Source organism: Papaver somniferum, chromosome 4 (genome assembly GCF_003573695.1).
Source record: "Papaver somniferum cultivar HN1 chromosome 4, ASM357369v1, whole genome shotgun sequence".
NCBI lineage: Eukaryota > Viridiplantae > Streptophyta > Magnoliopsida > Ranunculales > Papaveraceae > Papaver > Papaver somniferum.
This window is the reverse complement of record NC_039361.1, coordinates 96,856,395-96,877,385: the sequence shown is the minus strand read 5'-3', so window position 1 is coordinate 96,877,385 and position 20,991 is coordinate 96,856,395.

Here is a 20,991-nt window from a genome sequence, read left to right as displayed (position 1 = left end):
TGGCTTTCTTTTGTACCCACTTCTGAGTGCGTTTAGAAATAACCAGAACCTTCTTCCCATTACTCTCTTCAAGGTTTCTCGGAAAAGAATTGGATTGACTATTCTTTTTCAAGTCAGTCTTTCTCCATTTGGGAGCATCAGATCTTGTCTTAGTCTTTACGAAGTTATCCTTTTGATAACCATTATGATTGTGAAAAGGATTCCTATGTTTATAGGCACATCTAGATTTATCACGACACTGATTCTTTTTCCTAAAGGTTGTACAATTACAACCTGTAGCGTTAAGGGGATTAGTCTTAACATATGATATTGGTTTCACAACTTCTTGTGATGCCCAAACATGAAAATCATGAAGTTTCTCATTCCTTATGCGGAAATGACATCTCCTTTCCAGGTGACCTTTATTTCTGCAATAGTGGCAAACATAAGGAATGTTCTTACCTTGATCCGTGTATGCTGACTTTGTAGGTTGATATACTTTGCTCTTTCGAACCTTAACCGCCGGTAAAGGTATTTCACTTTTGCCATCAGTGGAAATATTTTGTTGAGAAGAATCACTAGCCTTGACAAATTTTACCTCTTTGCTAATACTTGGAGCATATATTCCCTTATAGCCCAATCCTCGTGTATCACGATGATTTTTACTTGCTCCTAGCATAGTGGTTAATTTGCTTGAACTAGTATTGAATTTTTTCAAGTCATCTTCTAACATTTTGATTTTATCAAGAGCAGCATCTAAATCAGCCTCAAGGCGTTTTTCTCGAGCGAGATAAGCGCTTTTTCTGTCATCAAAACTTGCTTGCTGAGATTTAATCCTTGCTTCAGTTTCTGCAAGTTTTTCTTCCAACAAGAAGTAATTTTGATAAAGATTATCACATTCAAGTGACTTCATACGTAGGTTTTCCTCAGAATCCTTGAGGATCGATTCGTTAGAACGATTCGAAACGTAAACACCTGCGTAACATCTTCTCAATTTCTTGTTTGTGCGACAGAGATTAGTCAGAAAAGGTGTGACATGAGAAGTTGTCATCTTTTTATTTTCCAAAAAATTCAAAAGCTTAACATACTCTAAGACTTCCTCATCAGCATCTCTATCAATATCTGAATCCCCTTCATCAGAAAGTTCATCCAATTGTTCTTCTAGGCGTGTTTCCCAGACTTCAACAAATTCTACATTAAGAGAATGTTTAGATACTGACCTAGATGTGACGGTTCTCTCAGGTGAATCCAAGCTTTGAAAATCATCTGGTAATCTATGAACTGGTACGTTATTAGAGGTAGACTCGTCCATAAAAATCAGATTGCTACAAACTCAGACTTATAAGGTCTTTAACGTGTTTTCCTGCTCTGATACTAATTGAAAAGGTGGGGGTCTAAAAACCACTCCCAATATTTCAATTAGAAATCTGTATGGATAAACTCTAATATACTTTTAAGAGAATCAACTTAGACAGTCAGACTCAATCTTAATAAAAGTATATCAAAGAGTTATATCTCACTTTCTCGATTCAATACTTACTCAAGCAAATTGAAATCTGCGAGTCTAATTGAATACAAGAGAAATCACTTGAACGGTACCAAAGACCAATGTTCAAGGATCAATCAATTTCAATCAACAACCAAAGGTTGGATTTCCCAATTGATCGATTCAATGCACAACCTGTGATATTTCAATTATATAACAAAATATAATGCGGAAAAGAAACAACATAGATACCAGAAGTTTTGTTAACGAGGAAACCGAAAATGAAGAAAAACCCCGGGACCTAGTCCATATTGAACACACAATGCATTAAGCCGCTACAGACACTAGCCTACTACAAACTAACTTCGGTATGGACTGTAGTTGAGCCCCAATCAATCTCACACTGATCCAAGGTACAATTGCGCTTCTTACGTCTTTGATCCCAGCAAGATATTACACACTTGATTCCCTTAGCTGATTTCACCCAAAACTAAGAGTTTCTACGAATCAAAGTCGAAGACTTTAATAAACAAATCTGTATCACACAGAAAAGTCTACGGTAATAGATAAATTTGTCTCCCACAGATATACCTACAAGTTTTTGTTCCGTCTTTTGATAAATCAAGGTGAACATGAACCAATTGATAACCCCGACTAATATTCCCAAAGAACAACCTAGAATTATCAATCACCTCACAATAATCTTAATCGACTAGCGAAAGAAGATATTGAGGAATCACAAACGATAAGACGAAGATGTTTGTGACTTCCTTTAATCTTACCTATCGGAGAAATCAATCTCAATCCAATCTTACGATTGTACTTAGTACGATAGAAAAAACAAGATCAGATCACGCAACTACAAAGAAAATAGTTGGGTTTGGCTTCACAATCCCAATGAAATCTTCAAGTCGTTAACCTACAGGGTCTCGATAGAAACCTAAGGTTAAAGGAGAATCGACTCTATCTTATACAACTAGTATCACACAAGAGGTGTGGGGATTAGGTATCCCAGTTGTTAGAGTTCTCCTTTATATAGTCTTTCAAATCAGGGTTTGCAATCTAAGTTACCGTGGTAACCAAGCATTCAATATTCACCGTTAGATGAAAACCTGATTAGATTCAAGATAATATCTTTCAACCGTTAGATTGAAACTTAGCTTGTTACACACAAATGAAATGCACGTTTATTTAGGTTTGTGTAACCGTACCCAAACATGTACACTTAGTTGGTTCAACAGTATTTAACCAAATGGTTATCCATATGAGCACTTTATTATCAACCATATTCTTCTTTACCATAACTAGTTCAAATGACTCAAATGAACTAGTTAGAGAGGTTTTCAATTGCTTAGATCTTATAGAAGTATACAAGACACAATCGAAGAAAAAACAATTTTATTCACTCTAATCGATTCATGAACTTTATAGCCACGGTTTGCAAATATGCATTCCTTAGTTTATATAAGTTTAAGTTCACGAATAATAGTTTTTAAAAGATAACCAACTTAAGTAAGCATACTGGTACGCGGAATTAAGTACCTGGAATAAGTTTGTTTTCAGTTCACAAACTCCAACAGATTTTCACGGGATGTGAACTTCCGATAGTGCGCGTACTGCTACACGGACTTTAGTTCTGGTTTTCCTTAGCAGCAAAGTACGCATACTGACTTACACACGTATGAGTTATCACACAATGTTTATATCAAACTATGGTTATATATCTAAACTCTCATTTCAATCATTGAAACATTCTTAGAGGACGTTATATAGTTGTTGTTCATAAACCATTTTTCGTCAAAGCAATTTTCAAGTAATTGAAACCTAATATGCCTTTCGTCCCTAGTAAAGATGAACTTGGCCAAAGCGAAATATTACCAACACATATTTCGAGAAATAGATAAGCGAGATAAACTCGACTCGAAATAACAAATATGTATAATCAAAGTCTATATAGCAATATGACTTTTATCTCAAGATAGGAGATAGAGTAGATAGTGAAAAGGCGAGGGTACCCAAATATACCTCAAGCTAAAACTTTTCCTACCTATAAGTCCTTTCTCCGAAAGTGATTGTCTATGGACTGAGTCGAGACAATACAACTAATCGGTTCGCACTTCGTGTGATCGTCTATGGATACGAGATCGAGACAATACAACAACGAAGTATTTTTACTTGATACAAAGGTTCGGACTTAAGCAAACACAATAGGATTGCTTATCAAGTAAATAGGAACTAACATTTGTGTAATTTACTTTAATTATAATAAAACAATTATAATACGGAAATATAAGGTAAATGACATAACAAGATTTTGTTAATGAGGAAACCGCAAATGCAGAAAAATCCCAGGACCTTGTCCAGAATTGAATACTCTCAGGATTAAGCCGCTACACAAAATTAAACCAACTTCTTATAGTTGAGACAAAGCAACTAAACCTATAGTTCACCTAGTTCCGTCTGCATTACCACACCTCCAACTTATGAATAAGTCACGTACTTTGAACAATTCCTTTGGTTCGTATTCCAAACAGTAAAGGAACAACAAATCTGTTTGGTATCAACTCCCTTCAACCAAGTGATATGAGTCGGATAAAGGCTCTTCTGTTAACATAAACTCCTTCGTCAGGTTCTTAGATCTATCTTATGTTCAATCACCGAAGTAATTGTTAAGATTTTGCAATCAATACTTTTAATCACCAAGAATTGTATTGATGCCGATCTACACAACTAATCAATCCAATCTACCACAAGGATAAATCGATTCTAGTTGGATCCTCTTATACCGAAACAAGTATTGTGCACACCAAATATTATGAACCCCAAATCAGAAATCTTCAATATCTTCTTTGTCTTCAAATCTTCTTATATCTTCAATAAACACCTGCACACAACAACTTGAATCTCTTTTGATCAATCACGCACAGAACGAAGTCTGTTAACAATGGATTATCATAAGATCGTCTTTAGCACTAAAAACAGTCTAAAGATCCCTGTCGAAACTTCAATCTAGTTTGAGCGAATCTTATATCAGAAGAGAAGATTCTCAAGCATAAACAAACTATGTGCAATCAAAGTTCAACCACCGTTAGTCAATCAAATCAATCGAAAACACAAGATAAACCGTAATTATCTAGTTTCCCACCAACGGTACTCGTAGAGCTTCTCAATCCAAAAGAAGACTTTAAATTGAGCGGTCGTAAGAGATTTCGCCTAATTAGGTTACTCTCCTATCTGAATAGACGGCTACACTAGTAACATCACAACCGAGGAAGTTTGCTGTCACGAAGGATTAGTTTGCTAGAAATGCAAACTTCAATTATTTATAGACAAGGAAGTTTGGAAACCAAGGAATTTCCAAGACCGAAAATATTCTCAGAGATATTCAAGATATTCCAAATTCGGTTTCCATAAGTCCCGGAAATGCTCCGTCCAAAATAATGACTGAAAATCTATTTGGAAAATCTCAACTTATAAATGCACATTAGTAATTCTCATTTTCCTAAAATAAAATTAACAACCTTAATAAAAAGATTCTTAACTTATTTATATTTCGATCCTGGGATTTTCTTCCTGTAGCTATTAAGGAATAACTTTGAACGATAAAAGATAAACATTATTGTACGTGTTCAAAGTATGCCGACATCCTTACTTTGTAAGTCCTCTTTCATACTTACAACCTTGAAACTGATTTGCCACACTTCCAAACAAGTTGTCACAGTGTGTTTAGCTTAGACTTTCATTGGTGGATGGTGTCTGTTAGATTGAGGACATGTATTTATCATCCATTGAGTAGGGTTATACCCAATAATTATTCATTTAATCTGTAAGAATACTTTGTTGAATCTTATCTGAAAGTTAATGAAGTGTTCATCCTTGGATGCGGCTATTTTGCCCGGATATTTAGCTTGGTTCTTCGATCCAAGAGGTATTTATCACCAAATTATTCCTCATTTTTATTTACATGTTTGTCAACCTGTTATGTAATCACAACAATTGGTATTCAGAGCCTTGGTTTCACCCAAATTTTTTTTCCAATGACGCTCAAAGATCTTATAAAAAAAACCACTATAATGAAGTTGCTATCTCCAAACTACAATCAGATTTAAAAACCCTTCCCACAGATCTTACTACCAAGATTGATACTATGAAAGCTAGTTTCAAAGAAACCTTACAGGAGAATAACTGTAATCTTATTCAGCTCCTCAATAAACCATTCAATCATAATCGTACTGAAAATGAAAGTGGTTCTCATCACCAGGATGATGAACACCATAGTTATTCTCATCAACATCATTCTAACTTTGTTAATCGCCATCATCGCAATCCTAAGATCGATTTTCCAAGATTTGATGGTGATAACCCCAGGGGTTGGATTCAGAAGAGTGAAAGATACTTCCAACTCAATGATATTGAGGAACATAGGAAGGTCGACATAGCTGCCATCTATTTTGAAGGTAAGGCTGAGAAATGTTTTCTAAATTTTCAAGTTAATCGAAATAGAATTACCTGGCAAGACTTATCCCTCCATTTATGTGCTAGATTTGAAAATCCTATAGAGGAAAATTTTTTTGGTAGCTTCAATGAATTAGTTCAATCATCTTCTATGGATGATTATTATGAAGATTTTAAATCACTCAAATCTTTAATGCTACGTATGAACCTTTATTTGAGTGAATCCTAATTTGTTATGAGTTTTCTCAGTGGCTTGAAGGATGATATTGGTAAATCTGTGTCTATGTTTCACGCACAAACACTAGATGATGCTTTTTCCTTAGCTAGATTACAAGAACAAAAGCTTCAGTTAACCAATGCACCACAAAAAACATTTCACAAATCTTTTCCAACCTATTCAAACTCACACAGACCATACTCTCCTAGCCCCTTACCTCCTAAACAAATTATCACTTCACCTAAGTCTAGCCCTTCCACCCCAAAATATTTTCTCTCTCCTCCACCAAAGTCCACCGCTACCACTCCTATCATTAAAAGACTAACTCAGGAAGAAATGGATAAGAGAAGAGCTCAAGGGCTCTGTTATAATTGTGATACTGTGTACAAACCTGGCCATTTCTGTAAGGGTAAACAAAAAATCTACATGTTATACATGGAGTCTGCTGAATCCCAAGACACTGAAGAGGAGGAAGAAATGTTTGTTGAGGCACCTGAATCTCCAGTCCAATCTGATGTTGAAGTATCTCTTCATTCTCTCACTGGCTCAGCCACTGGTGATACCATCAGGATTCCTGGTCTCATCAACAAGAAGACTATGTCTATACTTATTGACACAGGTAGCACCACTAGTTTCATTGACAGTGCTTTGGTTACTTCACTTAAGTTCTCCATCACACCAACTTCACCTATGCTGGTCACTGTCGCAAATGGAGAGCAAACAACAAGTTCAGGCATCTGTTCTAAGCTACAATGGAGCATGCAAGGGCACCATTTTATGGAAAACTTGAGAGTTTTGCCACTTGAGGTTTGTGACATAGTACTTGGAGAAGATTGGTTGAAGAAATTAGGTGATGTGACCTTCAATTTTGCAAAACTTAGTGTTTCTTTTCTATACAAGAACAAGCATATTACACTGCAAGGCACTACTCCAAAACATTCATTTCTAATGATGAGTGGAGAGGCAGTCAAAAAATTCTTTCTAAAACATTCACATGGGATAGTAGCTCAACTATACTCTATTACTACAACTTCAACACCACCTAAGACTCGTGGCATTTTACTGCCACTTTTATAAGAATTTCCTGATATATTTTAAGAACCTTCCACTCTTCCACCTGAGAGAAGTTTGGACCATAAAATTCCCTTACAACCCAACTCATTACATGTCAACCAAAGGGGTTATAAGTGTCCTTATGTGCAGAAAGGAGTAGTTGAACAATTGTTTAAAGAAATGCTTCAAACTGGGATCATTCAACCTAGCCACAGCCCATTTTCCTCTCCCATACTTCTTATGAAAAAGAAAGATAATTCATGGAGATTTTGTGTGGATTATAGGAAGCTCAACATCATCACTATTAAAGATAAGTTTCCTATACCCATTGTGGATGAATTACTAGATGAACTACATGGTTCCATCATCTTTACCAAGATAAATCTGAGGGTTGGATATCATCAAATAAGATTTCATGATCTTGACATCCACAAAACATCCTTTAGAACTCATCAAGGCCATTATGAGTTCAAGGTAATGCCATTTGTCCTAACAAAAGCCCCTGCCACATTTTAAGCTCTCATGAATGATATTTTTCAGCCATTCATAAGAAAATTTGTGTTGGTCTTCTTTGATGACATACTTATTTATAGTACAAGCATGAGTGAACACTTGGAGCACCTCAGAATGGTCTTTACACTGCTCAGACAACATTGAATCTTTGCAAGACTATCCAAATGTTTCTTTGGACAACCTTCCTTGGAGTATCTTGGTCACATAGTCACAACAGAGGGTGTTTGTGCTGATCCAAATAAAATTGCTTGTATGCAATCTTGGCCAATTCCAAAGAATATTAAAGAGCTAAGAGGGTTTCTGGGTCTTACAGGTTACTACAGAAAGTTTGTACAGCATTATGGAATTATAAGCAAGCCACTAACTAATCTTCTCAAGAAAAATTCATTCCATTGGAGTCCAACTGCTACAACTTCTTTTGAGGCACTCAAAAAGACATTGATCTCTACACATGTATTGGCTTTACCTGATTTTTCTAAGACCTTTGTAGTGGAAAGTGATGCTAGTGACATTTGCATTGCAGCTGTCCTATTGCAAGAGAAGAAAACCATTGCCTACTTCAGCAAACCACTAGGACCTAGAGTTGCAGCACTCTCTACTTATGAGAAGGAATTTATGTCTATTGTTATTGCAGTTCAAAGGTGGAAGCATTATCTCCAAGGTACCAAATTCATCATCAAAACTGATCATCAAAGTCTGAAGTACTTATTGGAACAAAAGTTACCACTGCATTCCAACAAAAATGGCTCATCAAATTATTGGGTTTTGATTATGAAATTCAGTACAAGAAGGGTTGTGACAATGTAGTTGCAGATGCACTTTCTAGAAGACCCTCAGAGTTTGATACTTGTCACTCCATGGCCATCTCTACACCAACTTGGATACATGAAATTCAACAGAGTTATGTTAATGATGCAAAGGCCAACCAACTTATTTCTCAAATCCTACTCAGTCATGCTACTCTACCTAATTACACATTCAAGGATGGAGTCCTGAGGTACAAAACTAAACTTTACAGTGGTACTGGTGCTCAGATCATAGATAAACTATTACAGTCTTTACATACTTCTACCACTGGAGGGCATTCTGGAATTCAAGCTACTTCTGTGAGAGCAAGAAGTCATTTTTATTGGACAGGTATGCATAGAGACATAGTTTCACTTATATCTCAGTGTGATGTTTGTCAAAGTGAAAGTTACTGAAGTGTTCATCCTTGGCTGCGACTATTTTTCCCAGATATTTGGCTATGTAGATACTGGGCAAAACATCTGGGCAAAACATCTGTTTAATCCAATAAACTCCTTTGTCAGGTTTAGATCAATCTATCTAACAACTACCAAAGTAGCAGAGTTTAGATTATGCAATCAATAATAGGATCTTATCAAGATACTAAATACTGATGCCGATCTACGCAACTAATCAATCAAATCCGTCAAAGATAAACCGATTATAGTTGGATCCCAGCCGATCAAGTTTTCTGCACACCAAAGATTATGAACCCAAATCAGAAATCTTCTTTGTCTTCAAATCTTCTTAAATATTCAATAAACACCTACACACCACAACTTGAATCTCTTGTGATCTATCACACACAAAAAGGAGTTTGTTAACAATGGATTATCACAAGATATATTTAGATCTTGAAGTTTAGTTTTATCTCTGATATGTCACATCCACAACTTGAATGTCTTGTCAAAATATTACAGTTTTATCAGTTCAAGTCAAAATATTACTAACCTCAAGAGGAAGGATGATGTCATCGATGTAGCTTGTTACTTCTTCACATTCTTCAAGTCTTCGAGTAATACTTGTATGTCTTATTATCCTATTCTTTCTAGCCTAACCTATACGAAGTTGTCTCCAGTACATAATCAAGCGACTCTTTAGTTGAGTTTTGATTCACTAAAATATGACAACCAAACTTGACATACCAACGCTTGGTGGGTTCAACTGAGCTATGCTCTAACAATATCCCCCTTTGTCAATTTTAGTGACAAAACTCTTACAATCATATGGATAAACAAATTACAAAAATTCATTATACATACGCTTGATTCCAAGTTTCAACGACACAATACCCTGCATATATTCAATCCATAAATGCCGCTGAAGACATTTAAATAACAAAGCTAATACTCCCCCTAAAGGTGAGACAGGTAGATTTTCAATCTGCACATCTTTGTTATTTCCTTTGTAGTCCAAATAACTACAATCATCATATGATATGTTTCTCCCCCTTAGTCAATGCTTTACTCTTTCGTTAGATATAACGTTTAAGCACAATTGTCCTTTCCTAAGTGATTATAAATCACTTGTTTACTCCATATATTCCACCCCTCCTTTTGTCACAAAATAGAAAAGGTACGAGAAAATACCAAAAACCAAAAGGATCTTACAATCTAAAAGAATTGTACAACCTATAAGAGTTAAGCACAAGGGTTTCACATACCATTTTAGATAATCAATATCAAAACCTAAACTACAAGTAATTTGGTTTTAATATGTTATCAAGTAAACAATTTCCCGAAGAAATTTTCCCTAATAGTTTAACAAATTGACTAAGCAAAACTTAGTTCCCTTGCTAAACCGATTGCACAAGTACAATCGCTTGTTTCGATAAGACCAAAATAAAGATCAGAATTAACTTTATTTTTCTCATCAGGCACCAATTATTCAGACAATAACTTAGACCTTACACTTTAGACAAGAAAAATACTAGGTTAGTTAACTAATATTTCTTGTCAAGGCATTCGATTAGACTTGAATAACTGAATCCTTTACTTTGATAAGTCTAACTAAGATAAGAATTAACTTAGTTTCTCTTATTCGGAATCGAATTGGACTAAACAAATGATTCCGTACTTTGTTAAGCCATAAACAATACATACAAACCAAATAAATTGACTTGCACAATTATTTTTCTTAACCGGAAAAATTGAAATAAACATAGACATTAAAGCACTGCAATTGCACCGAAATTTCGTTAAGTCTAAAACCATTGATACCAAACAATAAAGAAAGATATCAAACCAGTTTTTCTTAATCAGAAACAATTGAATCACACACACACACATCCATCCATATATACACACATAATGGAATAAATATCAATTGTACCGAATTTTGTTAAGCAAAAGCAAAATGTATGCAATAAACTCATGCTTTTCTTAAACTGGAAAACGATTAACTAACAAATTCGTTACCTCAAATTCCGCATCCTCTTCTCCCCTCAAAGATGTATCATTAAGCGCAAGTTCAAGTTAGAATTCTCCCCCATTATATTGTCATCCTTTCGCAAGAACAAAAGAACAACAACAACAACAACCTTTACCAGAGAAAGGTTGAATCGGTTTTAACTAATGCAAATAGCAAAAGTTGAAAACCCGAAACACATATGCTTTTATGTTAAACAAAAATTAAACATATTGTGACATTTTCACGTATGAGTTTCAATCATAACACCTTATGATCCTTTGATAAAGCCTACCAACTTGGGATAGAACTTAATCCCGCTAAATCAAAAAGCCACACAAACCATAAGGGTTCACACATCATATGAGATCTATTAAGGTTGTGAAAACCGAAATCAAACATCCCAAACTTATTAGAACACTGCTCGGTCGAACTCGCATGCGGTTGCTATCTCAAGCATGTTTGTCAATGTTATTGATCAAAACTATAAGTCTTGATTTCTAGTCTACTTATAGCTAAGTCTCGGACTAGGATAGAAAGTGTAGTTGAGCTCTAGACTCCATGGAGATCATCATACAAAGACGAAGAACCACTCAAGGAACTGGTGGAACTTCATCGACTAAAAGGTATGTGGACACTTGAATTTATCTACCACTCAAAAGTCGATCTGTTAGAGCATAGCTCGGTTGAACCCACCAAGCGTTGGTATGTCAAGTTTGGTTACCAAATTTTAGTGAAACAAAACTTATTTTAAGAGTCGCTTGATTATGTACTAGAGTCAACTTCGTATAGGTTAGCTTGAAAGTATTAGGATATGAAACATTACAAATATTGCGAAGACTTGAAGAAGTGAAAATGTATGAAGCTACGACGACAACATCATCCTTCCACTTGAGGTTAGTGATATTTGACTTGAACTGTTTCATTCCCTAATGTATCTTTCAAGTCGTGCATATTGAAAACGAAACTGCGAAGCATGTTTGAACTCTAGATAGACATAGTATTAAGGAATACAATATGAATTTTATTGCTTAACCATTAAACTTTGTAGATAAGACATCGACATAATCGTTTAAATGCTATTGTGATTATGTATGGGTATGAGGTGAGGATTTCATCCTAGGAAACAATGTTTTTACATGTGTTTTAAGGAAGTAAGTTCATAAAATTGTTTATGAATCGAAAAGGAAATCGCTAGGCGTTATTGGGATTGTTATTCATTGCATATCTTGTGAACATCCAATATGTGTGATTTAGTATAACCCTCACGACTTGTTTGTGTTCTTGGTAAAACTATTCACAATGGCCTGACTTATGTATTGGTATGACTTTTATTAGTGAAACCGATCTTAAGTAATCACCTGAGATGGTATGATCGAGTTTGTGATTTGTTGAACCGAATCTGGGTAAAGGGGAACCGTTCCTATGAAGAGGTGCAACACATCACAAAGGGGATTCGATCCTTGTATGAGGTGCAGCAAGTTTTTAGCAGAAAGGGGAACCGATCCTATGGACATGTGCAACACGATTTTAGGCAAAGGGGAACTGATCCTATGGACATGTGCAACACATATAACTTAGATACCATATATATGCGGGGAACCGATCCTGGTACCTAGTCAACCGAATTTTTGAAAGCTAGTGTGATTATGCACAATACTCACATGGAGGTAGAACCGAAACTTGTTTTGGTAGAACCGTTAAACCCATGATTTGTGATTGAGTGTTCTTGATCAATCCCATAGTTCTTTAAAGTCATATGAACCAATTATAAACTTGTGTTGTGATTACACAACAGATTGACAAACATGTAAATAGAAATGACAAATAATTTGGTGATAAACACCTCTTGGATCGAAGAACCAAGCCAAATATCTGGGCAAAATAGCCACAACCAAGGATGGACACTTCATTAACTTTCTCTTTGACAAACATCACACTGAGATATAAGTGAAACTATGCCTCTATGCATACCTGTCCAATAAAAATGACTTCTTGCTCTCACAGAAGTAGCTTGAATTCCAGAATGCCCTCCGGTGGTAGAAGTATGTAAAGACTGTAATAGTTTATCTCTGATCTGAGCACCGGTACCAATGTAAAGTTTAGTTTTGTACCTCAGGACTCCATCCTTGAATGTGTAATTAGGTAGAGTAGCATGACTAAGTAGGATTTGAGAAATATGTCTTGTCAAGAAGTAACATGACTGAGTAGGATTTGAGAAATAGGATTTGAGAAATATGTCTATGTAGTCACAAGACATAGTTTCATTTATACGAATGTGAAGAAGTAACAAGCTACATCGATGACATCATCCTTCCTCTTGAGGTTAGTAATATTTTGACTTGAACTGTTTCATTCCCAACGTATCTTTAAAGTCATGTTATATTGAAAACATAACTGCGAAGCTATGAATGATTATACTCTAGTAGACATAGTCTTAAGGAATTACAATACGAAGTATAATCTTTTGAACTTCGTATATAATATATCGACATAATCGTATGAATTCTATTGTGATTATGTGTATGGGTATGGGTGAAGATTTTGTCCTAGGAAACAATATTTACATTCGTATAAAGGAAGTACGTTCATGAACTTGTTTTTTGAATCGAAAGGGAAATCACTAGGCTTATTGGTATTGCTATTCATTGCATATCTTTGGATTACTAACCTCAAGAGGAAGGATGATGTCAAAATATTACTATGTCTTGTGATAATCCATTGTTAACAGACTCCGTTTTGTGTTTGATGGATCACAAGAGATTCAAGTTGTGGTGTGTAGGTGTTTATTGAAGATTTAAGAAGATTTGAACACGAAGAATATTTCTGATTTGGGTTCATAATCTTTGGTGTGCAGAAAACTTGATCGGCTGGGATCCAACTATAATCGGTTTATCTTCGACGGATTTGATTGATTAGTTGCGTAGATCGGCATCAGTATTTAGTATCTTGATAAGATCCTATTATTGATTGCATAATCTAAACTCTGCTACTTTGGTAGTAGTTGGATAGATTGATCTAAACCCGACAAAGGAGTTTATTGGATTAAACAGAAGAGCCTTTGTCTAACTCATATCACTGAGATTGAATAAAGTTGTTACCGAAAAGATTTGTTGTTCCTTTATTGTTTGGAATACGAACCAAAGGAATTGTTCCATTGCGTGCACTTATTGAATGTTGGAAGCGCATGGATACTGAAAAAAACTAGGTGAACTATAGGTTTAGTTGCATGGTCTTGTTAGAGCAATGCTCGGTCAAACTCGCATGCATTACTATCTCAAGCATGTTTGTCAATGTTAGTGATCAAAACTATAAGTCTTGATTTCTAGCCTGTTTATAGATGTCTCGGACTAGGATATAGATAGTGTAGTTAAGCTTAGATCTCTCGGCGTTCATCTCTTGAAGATGAAGAACTACTAAGGGGATCTTGTGGAAGTTCTTCGACAAAAGGTATGTGGAGACTTGAACTCATCTATCACTTGGAAAGTCTATTTCTACTATCTCCTATATTGAGACATAAGTCATGTTACGATATAGTTTTCTCTATACACATTTGAGATTTCGAGCCGAGTATATCTCGCTTACATATTTCTCGAAATATGTGTTGGTAATCTTTCACTTAGACCAAGTTCATCTTATATCATGAGAAAATTATCGAGTAACATCTTACATGCTTTGTGTGATAAAATCATTTGATGTAGGATTGGAATGTTTCGATAATGATTATTTCAATATCTTGAAAATTACTTTGAGGCTAATAGTGTGTGAAAACGACTATTGTCAGTATATAAGAATGTTTCAATGATTGAAATAAAGAGTTGAGGATGTAACCATCTTTGGATATAAGCATATATAGTATGTTCGCAATTAGTGTATAAATCCATAAACCGGGAACCAAGAGTATGAATATGTGTGTATACAAAATTGGTGAAGGAGACAAGATAGGTATGTGTACCCGTACGCATACTGGCGGAAGTTTTCGAGCCGAAAATATCTGCTGAGTTTGGGAATTACAAACTCCTAAACTAGTCACCTAAAGTATGCGTACGGGTACACATATTTTCTGCTGAGTTTGGAAACTTAACAAACTCAAAATCCGGTTGCTTAAGTACGCATACCCGTACGCATACTTAAGCTGGTTACTTTATCAAATCGGTCAGTTCATGGACTTAAACATTTAAATCATAAGGAATGCAATCTTTGAAAACCGTGGCTATAATGTTTATGATTGATTCAAGTGAATCAAACCGATTTGATTTCGATTGTGTTTTCTATACAATTGAACAACTCTTTAACTAGTTTCATTTGAGTCATTTGAACTAGTTATGGTTAAGATGAATAAGGTTGATATGAGATTAATCATATGGCTAACCTCGGTTAACTATTTGTGAACCAACCTGGTGTACACGTTTAGATACGGGTACATAAACCTAAATGAGGGTACATTTCATTTGTGTGTAACAAGCTAAGTTCGATATAATGGTTGAAATATATTAGCTTGGTTGAATCAGGTTTTTTATCTAACAGTGATTATTGAATGCTTTGTTACCAAGGTAACTTGGATTGCAAACCCCGATTTGAAAACTATATAAAGGAGAACTCTATTAACTGGAAAACCTAATCCCCACACCTCTTGTGTGTTACTAGTTGCATAACTTGAGTCGATTCTCCTTTAACCTTAGGTTTCTTCTCGAGACCCTGTAGATTAACGTCTTGAAGACTTCATTGGGATTGTGAATCCAGACCCAACTATTATCTTTATAGTTGTGTGATCTGATCTTGTTGTTTCTATCATGTTGAGTGCAATTGAAATAATTGCTCGATATTTTATATCTCCAATAGGTAAGATAGAAAAGTAATCACAAACAAACTTTGTATCATCTTTTGTGATTCCACAATAACTTGTTTCGCTAGTCGATTAAGTTTATTGTAAGGTGATTGTAATTCTAGGCTGTTCTTCGGGAATATAAGTCCGGGTTATCAATTGGTTCCTGTTCACCTTGATTTATCAAAAGACAGAACACAAATCTTCGGTATTTCTGTAGGAGACAGATTCATTCAATCCTATAGACTTTTTTGTGTGAGATAGATTTGTCTATCAAGTCTTCGACTTTGGGTCCTAGCAACTCTTAGTTGTGGGTGAGATCAGCTAAGGGAATCAAGTTTGTAGTATCCTGATGGTATCAGAGACGTAAGAAGCGCAACTGTACCTTGAATAAGTGTGAGATTGATTAGGTTTCAACTACAGTACGGCCCGAAGTTAATTGGTAGTAGGCTAGTGTCTGTAGTAGCTTAATACAGTGTGGTGTTAAATCTGGACTAGGTCCCGTGGTTTTTCTGCATTTGCGGTTTCCTCGTTAACAAAATTCCGGTGTCTATGTTATTTCTTTTCCGCATTATATTTTGTTACATAATTGAAATATCACAGGTTATGCGTTAAGATCAATAAATTAGAATATCCAACCTTGGGTTGTTGATTTACATTGATTGACACTTGAACATTGGTCTTTGGTACCGTTCAAGTACTTCCTCTTATATTCAATCGGGCTCGCAGATTTCTATTTGCTGATTGCGGATTGAATTAAGAGTTAGAGATATTAAACTCTTTGATATACTTTATTCTAGATTGAGTATTGATGTGATTTGTAGATAGTGGTAAAAGTGGTTCGATTCTCAGACTTGTGAAGGATATTAATTAGACTTAAATTCTAATATTAAAATAGAAAACTCACTAAAAATTATAGCAAACTCAATCAAAGTTGATATCAATATTAAAAGAACACTGAGGCTAAGATTCCACTATTTTCCAAATTCAAAGTGATTTAATCCAATATTCATATTCATGCAATTTTCTTGTTCAATTTGATTCTTACTATTGCAACAAGTAGATTTTGTAAAGCAATAATTGTAAATACCAAGCATGAAGCATCAAGAGTCTATAAACTAAGCATACTCCATCAAAATAGATCACAATCACTCAAATAAAAATCATATTCAATAATAATCCAAGGCAAATAATCATAATAATAATTGCAATAAATTAAATTAAATAGATTGTACCGCTTTTTGTTGGAAAAATAGCTTCCTTTATCGCCTCAGCAATGGGGTTTAGCTCCTTATATCAAAAACAGGTTCAAAATAATAAATCATGGCTCAAAAGGTGGTTTTATTGAAGAGAATATATAAAACAGCAGATCTGCAACGGTGTATAGATGTTACAGAAGTCACCGTTACAGTTGGTGTTGCAATACTGAAGATATACGTTGCTAATCAACTGTTACAGGATCATAAATTTAAGACCCTAGAATACGACTGTCCTGCACAGCTTAATGTTCTTCAGCTGTTAAACAACGACACTGTTCTGCGACTATTTCCCGTGCGTCAATGTTCTTCGTGTTCTTCCTCTTCAGCAGCAGCAGCAGAAGAAACAGAGTTTGGTAAAGCTCTGATTTCTTCTTCTCTGGCTCTCCTTAGGTCCCGAAACTCTCGACACCCCTTCTATATGACCCAATACATCTATTTATATAAAAAATACCGATTAAATCTCTCCCAAATCTTCCAAAATCTCTTTCCTTCTCTTCACGGCAAAGTTGCGGCAATTTCTTGTTTTAGAATTTCTACGCGTTTCTGAGCTTTCGTTTTTATTCTAAACTCTTCCTTAGATAGATACAAATCTTTGGGAAGGTTTGCAGCACTTTAATCTCTCTAAAATTCCCTAAAACAGGTCACACACGTGACTTTCCATATATTTCTGTTGTGATAAAAATCCGTCGAGTGAGCCCAGTCTAATCGATTTAAACACCCATATCAGATTCCTAGACCCATAAGGAGTCTATCCTATGAAAATCAGATGTTTAGTCGACCTCAAACTCCTCCAAATCACGATTACCAAAACTGCCAAATATTTCCCGTCAATTTTCTGGATTTGAAACCGTGAAGAAGAAAGGGCGCCCCCTATCCAGAGTAGGGCTGCCTTTAGCAGCTGCCTTAAGGGGTGTCATGGGGTTGTCCCTTATCCAAGACGGGGGTACGAATAACAAGTGTCCTCCGGGTGCTTTCCGTCAACTTTTCGAGCCAATTTTTTCCAAAAATGTTTATTAGCCAAAAATACCTACAAATAAATAAAACACCATAATAAGTACAAAAATAAGCCCTAACAATATATAGAATCGAGACAAATCGAACACAAAAATGTGTCTATCAAGTATGACTGTCTAGTTTATTCTCTAGAAAGTGTATTGGAGTAAGTCATCTCAGATTGACAAACGAATTGTTGGGTGTGGTTGTTAGACCCCCGCATTTTCAAATGGTATCAGAGCAGGCAAACACGTTAAAGACATTACAAGTCTATGTTTGTAGCGATATGAGGATGTACGATAGTGTCTCTGATAAACGCATCGCCAGAAATAAAAGTTATGTTTCTATAAAGTCTATTAAAGAGAAAGATTTGTCAATATCATATATAGAAGAACCTTGTGTTCCAAGAAAACAGACATGCATTGACAAGTGTTACCATGACTACTTTACTGACGAGTCTGACTCTGAAGTTAAAAGGAATACAACCAAAGAGAGTACAGTGATTCTGAAACTTGTTAGAATCCAGGTTGATAAAGTCAATCGGTTGAAACACAAAGTCAATGTCTTTGTTGGTATGGTAAATGAGCGTGACTCTCTTCTAAAAATCCGTTGTGAGGAAAACGCCTTTGTTTGTCCTTCACATAACTCTCATGATAAAAAAACTCATAGAGGATGATTTGGGAATTGAGCTTCTTTTGAGTAAACTCTCTGTTCAAGAATGTTCGAAAGAGTCCACAATACCAATTGCTTCTGATAAAACTGTAAAAGTCTCTGTCTCAGAAGCAAAACAAAAATCCCTTCCTATTGGAAATAATGTGGTTGTATCTTCCTCTAATCAAGGAATGTCCACATCACTTGGAAGGAAGAAGTCTCCCAATAATAGTGTTGAGTCTGTTCCTTCTAATCACTCATGTGATCAGAAAGTATGTCTCTTTTGTGATTCAAAAGGTCATGGTGAACAAAATAAGATATCTAGGTTGAATGACAATTCTTTCAGTCGACTTCAACACACCTTATATTTAATTCTCAAAGGTGTAACTGACATTCGTATGTTTAAGCCAATTGGATTTAGTACTTACCCTGTGTATTCTACCAGGAAAGTCAGTTCGAAGTGTTCTTCAAATGTTCAAGAATCTAACATAATCCCCAATGTTGATCGATCAAGAAGAACTCATGATTTTCTTCTTTCAAAAAGGGAGATTACGTTGTTCATGATGTGAGAAATGTACCAGAAGAAGAAAGCAAAAATGGAGGTATGAAAGACAACTTAAAAAGGATAATTTAAGGGTATAAATAAATTATCAACAGGTTGTCTGTTCCCTCTGGCTAAAGTTCTTCAGGTAAGAATCAGCACTATGCGTCATATTCTGGTGATAGTAAATTTTATAACTTTTCACATCATAATGGTTTTCCTCCAAAGATCAGGAAGAAGAGGTTTAACCGGAAACGACATTCATTTAATGAGATCAAGGATCATACTTGTTCCAAATAATCACAAAGTTGAAACCTCACTCTCTTTAAAAATCCTGACAGAGTGAGAAGTATTCAGGTGTGCTGATGGAAAAATGTTTCTCTGACTGTGTATGCTATTTTCTTATCGTTCTTAGCTGGATGATAATTGACAAACACTTTTGCTCAAGCATTTATCCTTTTTGGTGTCATAGTTATAGCTCGTTTTGATGTGTCAAAACTTCCCCCCTTACTCTAAAATTGTCCTGTATAAATACAATTTTTGAGCTAAGATCTGCAAACATTATTAGTGTTTTGTTGCATCTATTGAGTACCTCTCTTTTTGAGTTGTTTATAATGGTCCGAGTTCGGGTTCGTACAGGTATCCTTGTTGATGTCACAAACCGACTTTGGAAACCCTAACCTCAGGGTTTCTGTGAAACCATTCAAATACCAAACCCACATGTTGAAAAGTACGCATACTTCAGGGTACTTTTTTTCAAGAATGGGATCATCTTCAGGAACTTGTTATTTTCCAAGAGGATTTCTCAATAAGGGGTTTGGTCTCACACTCGAGGAGAAGGAAAAAGGAACTCTTGTGGAAATTGATGACACATCTTCTCTTAATATCTTGTCTGATATTGAGGATGATGAAGAGATTTCTAATGAAGTTATTCAAAACTTTATCGAAAAGTTTAACGATGCAAAACTGTTGTTTGTGAATACTCTAAAAGCGCTAGATGGGTTAAGAACCGAATTTATAAAGGTTAACACTGAACTCGCTCTAATACGTCTTAAGGATCGTCTCAATGTCGTGTCTGAGGATGTTGTCAATTCTGTCTGTCACAAACTTGAAGGACTTGGAACCAGTGAAGCTTCCGTACCAGAACTCTGATTATCGCTTGTGATTTCTCTTTGTTTTAGAGTTGTTTTTGATTTTTTCTACTAAATCTTATTTTAGAGAATTTATTTCTTGTTTATAGAAGAATAACTAGGATTTGGAATAGCCACTATTGTGAGTACACATAGCAATGTCCAATGATTTTCATCTTCATGTTTTTTAGATTTATTTATTTAAATTCTAAGTTTTTGGAAGATGATTATTTTTTGCAATTTTAATCTTTATGATTTTATATATTGCAAATTGTTATGGGATATGTTGTTTACGTCCGTGAACCTATGACTGTCCCATACTTGTTCAAAAGTTATCTCTATTATGTCAGTATGAATGAATTGATGGAAGATAGATGAACTTTTGACATTACAAAAGTTAAATCCTTTTATGTCATATTTTGATGGAAGAAAGGATAAAACTTTTGTGTACAAGGATTAGGCCTATTGTATGTCATTGTGCAAATAGTGATGGAAAATAGGATGAATCCTTGTCTATTCAGCAGTATTTGGTCGACCTATGATCCACATTTTTGTGCATATACTGTGTTGCTCCGTAAGTTCTCTTATGTTTGAGCATGACCAACTAAATTGAGCATTATCTTATGATTATTTTAGTTGTTTCTACGTAAGTTCTCTTCCGTCGAGCATGACCAATTGAATTGATCACTTTTGTGGT